Source organism: Salvelinus alpinus, chromosome 22 (genome assembly GCF_045679555.1).
Source record: "Salvelinus alpinus chromosome 22, SLU_Salpinus.1, whole genome shotgun sequence".
Classification (NCBI taxonomy): domain Eukaryota; kingdom Metazoa; phylum Chordata; class Actinopteri; order Salmoniformes; family Salmonidae; genus Salvelinus; species Salvelinus alpinus.
The window spans coordinates 20,810,168-20,815,796 of NC_092107.1; positions in this window are offsets into that span (position 1 = coordinate 20,810,168).

Consider the following 5,629-nt stretch of genomic DNA (forward strand, 5'->3'; position numbering starts at 1 on the left):
ACGGCGTTGGGATGACAATATATCCTTGGATGCTCTCATCGCGATGGCCATCTGTCTGGATAACTTTCTTCGACAGCTGTCCCTATTGCGGCCGGGCAGGGGAACCAGCTTCAATGGTGTCCGGTGCGTCCCAACCTGGGGTCCACTAGAGCAGAGGGACGGCCTTGTGACCTTCCGTCTCCCAGGGTAGGCGTAAGTATTCCATTATCATCGTTTTCCGACAAACTCTTTTTGGTTCCCATTTCGCTGGCTCTCCCTCAAGTGTTTTCTCGACAGTTCTAGTGGACTCCGGTGCCGCAGGGAACTTTTTCGACCAGGCCCTCGCCTCCTCCCTGAACTTAACTGCATACCCGCTCTCCTCTCCTTTTCCTGTCCAAGCCCTGGATATGCGACCATTGGGATCCGGCACAATTACGCACATCACAGCACCACTTACCCTCACTGTGGGACCCAAGCACCAGCCTTCCCTTCGTTATCACCGCACCCGTACACAGTCCTCCTTGGACTCTTGTGCCTCCAACTTCATAACCCCACCATCTCCTGGTCAAAGATGAGAATCACCGCCTGGTGACCAGGATGCAGGAGAACCTGCCTTTCCACACCCTGTGGTTCCATGTCGGTAGAGGGTCCTGTGAGTTTCCTCCCTTATCGTTGGTCCCGTGTTTTGGGACGAAGATGTGGACATCTGCCAGGCTCTTGAGAGGGAACCCGCACCTACCCTCCAGAGCGCATCTATGTCCTTACGGGGGTGAGAGATCGGCTGTTGACCTGGGCACACACATCCCTCACCACTGGACACCCAGGTATCACCTGCACCATCCAATCCCTCTCTGCTAAATACTGGTGGCCCACCTTGGCACAGGACGTCGCCCATTATGTCAACTCATGTTTGGTATGTACTCAATCCAAATCTCCCCGGCACGCCCCAGCAGGGAAACTACTTCCTGTGCCTCAGCAGCCTTGGTCACATCTGTTCATTTACCACTATTCTGGTTGTTGACCGACTCTCTAAAGCCTGCTGTTTTATCCCTCTCTCTGGTCTACCTACCGCTCTCCAGGTCATTGAGGCACTATTCCAGCAGGTCTTCCGTGCCTATGGCCTTCCGGAGGACATTGTTTCTGACCGTGGTACCCAATTCACGTCGTGGGTCTGGAAAGCCTTTATGGAGAAGCTGGGGGGCCACGGTCAGCCTCACATCCGGGTACCGGCCTCAGTCTAACAGGCAGGTGGAGAGGACCAACCAGGAGCTGGGGAGGTTCCTAAGGTGTCCGCCCTCTGAAGGGTCAGCGGACCGCCACCGCAGTGAGGCTCCCGTGTTCCATTCTGGTGATCACGTCTGGCTCGCCACCAGGAACCTCCCGCTCTTCCTGCCCTGCCAGAAGCTGAACCCCCAGTTTGTGGGACCCTTGAGGGTCAATGAAGTAACCTATCGTTTAGAACTCCCCACCAACTACCGGATCTCACCCTCCTTTCATGTTTCCCTCCTCAGGCCGGTGGTTCCTGATCCCCTCATCCCAACATCATCCGGGTTTCCATCTCCGCCGTCCGTTTGGTTTCTCAATCATTGTCATGTGTTTAATCATAAAAAAATCTGAAAATAATACAAAGTTAAAATTCAACCAAGGCTAGAGCACCAGCCTCTGCCATATGAACACATCGCCATGCTATGTTGTCTTAGGTCTCTTTTTATGTTGTGTTATCTCTTGTCCTTTTATTTTTAATCCCTGTCCCTGCAGGAGGCCTTTTGGTAGGCCGTCATTGTAAATAAGAATTTGTTCTTAACTGACTAGTTAAATAAAAATTTATACACTGTGGCCTAGTGGAGCTAAAGGAGTGAGTGCATAGAACTCCCAGAGATCCTGCCTATAGGCCAATGCATCAGTAGGCCTATAAATTCCATGTCAACTAAGTAAAATGCATAGGGCTAAAGCTGATGGATCCAGCCTGAAGCTGTCCCTAGCGAACTTGCAACACTGGATCAACTAGCCTATTTCAGGCACTGAGCGTTTCCCACACCAGTGAGCACAGGACAGACAGCTGTTTTAAATGTTTCCACTGGATATATGGGATCATCAGATCATGATATTTTGCTCTTTCACACCGAGGCTTGGTGATTATTAAGGCTGAGAGTGTTGGAAATATTTTTCAAATACTGAGGAACTGTCATTTTTCAATGGCTGTTTAAAAAAACAGACTTGACTTTCAGTGAGGTGAAGAAACATTACTGAAGCTCAGTTTATGGCGAGTTAAGACAATCAGAAATCAGACATTGGTATTTGTGCACTTTCTGATGTTTGCATACAGCAGGCCAGGAAGGCCTACTTCTATGTACAGGAGCTCTCTCAAAGTTATCAGGGCAGAGAAACCAGACACATGCTCATATGGAGTTTCCAAACAAAAGACAATTAACAAATTGGAGAAAAAAAACTCGTCATGGTTATGAAATACACCAAAACTTGTTTCTCGCAAGTGTAGCAGGTTGTGAACTCCTCTTTCACTGAGAATGAAAACGGTAAATGGCTAATTAATACATGCATTAATAGAAATTAATGTAACCAAATGATGGGTGATTAACGGTACATTTACTAGGCCTACTGGTATACATACTGTATGTAATGTGAAATTGATAACATTTTACGATCAAAGGGCAAACATGTGCCGGGAGACTCCTGAGCCATTCTATATCTTCGCCACACCCCTCCCCGTCTTCTTGTTGCAACATTTCAAATTATACTCAAGACACATTACCTTCCCACACATTTTAGACGCTTTTCACTGACAGCTGCAACCCAATCAGCCCGATATATTGCAATGCACGCTGCCCAAATAGGCATAGGCCTACACCAAAAAAAAAAAAAAAAAGCTACTAATCCTCTTTGACTAAGTCATGTTGTCTGGTGAAGTACTTTGAATGTTTTATTTAGACAGGAGTAATTATATAATTTTGGCAAAACATCAATTTACTTTAGGGGAAGACCGCATCCTTATCAGTGCACTGTGCACCCGCTAACTTTCCTTTCCAATTCGCAAGAGGCTGAAACGAGAGATCTGTAATGACAAGATGCTTATGTCTCCATCCTAACAATAGCTGTCCCAAATGTGGGAAGTGTTAGTAAAACGTTTACTGTTGACAGGAGAACAAGAGGAGACAATAGGACGAGGTGGATAATTTTATAATAAGGCCGTTTAATCACATGTAAAGATATCTTAGTAAAATCTTGCAGCAAGGCTCTTTCAGTCTGACTCCTAGTGAATCGTCCGGAAAAGAGGCCAGTTTCCAGAAATGTACAGTACTATATAGACAACAAGCAAAGTAGGTAGATCTGCGAGTCCGGCCTTCCGATTGGTCGATCTGGGTCTTGGGTAGTCCTGATCAGGCCTGGTGTCCACGTTCCATTGGTTCCTGAGAGTTCTTTGTCCTGAGGTCCAACCATGGGTTGGGTGTGTCTGTGCGATTGTCATGGGGGAGGGGAATTGTGGGTGCCGTGTATATGTCCTATGTGTCCAGCATATGTCCAAGAGAAAGAGGGGGTGTGTATGTTGTGTCAACTTATAGGTAATGTTGAGAAGTTGTTAAAACAAGTTACCAATATCTAATACAATTTCTTACAGAAGGCAGGCGACAAGTTTAGGTCTGTATATTATGCCCATACAAACGCATTGGGCGTATTCTGGACAGATTTAGGCGAGACTGAGCTCTCTCGCTGCGCCTCTTCCTCGTTGCTAAAACTCTCTTACGGTAGAAAGCATCCGATGAGCGAAACGACGCCCTTCTTCTTCTTAAGAGGTTTAACGGTGGTTGGCATCCAATTTGTTGCATTACCGCCACCCTCTAGACTGGAGTACAACTCCTTTATTCTTTGCTTGAAAAATAAAAACGTACTAAATAAAATACCCTACCATCTAACACTACATTCACTAATTTCAAAATTATATACATTAACATTAACACCACCCTAACTCCACGAATTAAATGTATTTATTCCTACCTCATGCCATCATCCTGAAAGGATGGGACATACCCACTTATTTTATTGAACACACCCTGTAACTCTTCTGATGTCAAGTCTCACACACCCAAATACCTCTGCCACAACAACCTCAATTTTCTGAGAATCCTGATCCATCCCTGCAGTACAGTTGATAACCATTGCTATAAATGCTAAAAATCCAATCTTACTGAAACTTATATCACTTTTTGGCCTATCCCTCTGTACTGGTATATCTCTACTACTCTCACCACTCCTCCCCCTTTAACCCATCTTCCTCTACTTTCTCCACTGCCTCAGCATATGATAACTTCTGTACTACTCTAACCCTGGAAACCTCAACCTGCCTCTCTCACACGGGACATGTCTGATCCCCAGCTCCATGCGCACCCCTACAATTAACACATTCCACTATTTTCCCCAATACTACACATTCCTTTGTCTCGTGCCCTTCTGCACATTTCTCACATTGTACCCTCCCTCCTACACACTGCTGCCACATGACCATAAGCTTGACATATGTAACATCGTAATGTATTCGGCTCATACATGATAACTTATATATCCTAACTTCACTTTGTCGGGCAAAGACTCAACTTCAAAACTCAAAAGAACAGACAATGACACTTCTGTTTCCCCACTCTCGCCACCCTGTCTGCGTCGCATCAAACGACGAGCATCACAAACACCGGGAACCTTTCCCCTCAACTGGTCAACTTTTATATTCACTGCTACCCCAGTTATCACTCCTTTCATTGGTGCGCTTTTCTTGAGAGCGAAACAATTCACTTTTCTTTCCCCCATTCGTTTAACGCCGAGCGCCTTCTCCCTCTGCCCAACAGAAACCCAAACAATTATTACTAGACCACTTCTGGTTACCCTCACCGATTCCACACGACCCGACTATTTTTTCACCCACCGTGAAACCACAAATGGATCAGCCAAAAGGCAAGAGTACACTTTTTCCATAAACTTCACTCCTACTGTCACAGACTCTTCTTTTTTCTGATCCTCGGTGCATACCTCGGTCTCTGATAATTTCACCGCACCTACCACCTCCGATACTTCACCCTCATCCACTTCCATTTCTCCTTCTGTCCAAAACAGCGCCCCTCTCAAATCTTACTATACGTAGTCCATGTATCTGATGCTGTTTTGGCCAGAAAATAGTATGACATGTCATACTCTTTTGGTCCAGACAGAATAAGATACATGGTCTACACATACTGGTACAAAGGGGCGCCGTTTCGCGACCAATAAAATATGTGTATGCGTCCAATAAATAATATGATTTGATTCTTCTTTCTGTCGGCGCTCGTCTTGGTCAAATAAATGATAAATATTTCAATATTTGATTAGGACTGACAAGGAGGTACGCTAGTGCGGGCCAGGCCCTCTAATTCCATAACGCCTGCCCTGCACACACAAAAAACATTGTTGAACATTTAAGCTTGACATTTTTTTACAAATAAATTACATAATATCTTATATAAAACTTTTTAATTATTATTTGTATGATACGAGTATAAAATATATCGATAATTGTTCAAATGGTCCATAATTTTAGCACTAATTATTTATTTACAAAGTATACAGGGTGGGACTTTCATTCTGAAAGATTAAAAAAATACGTGACCCG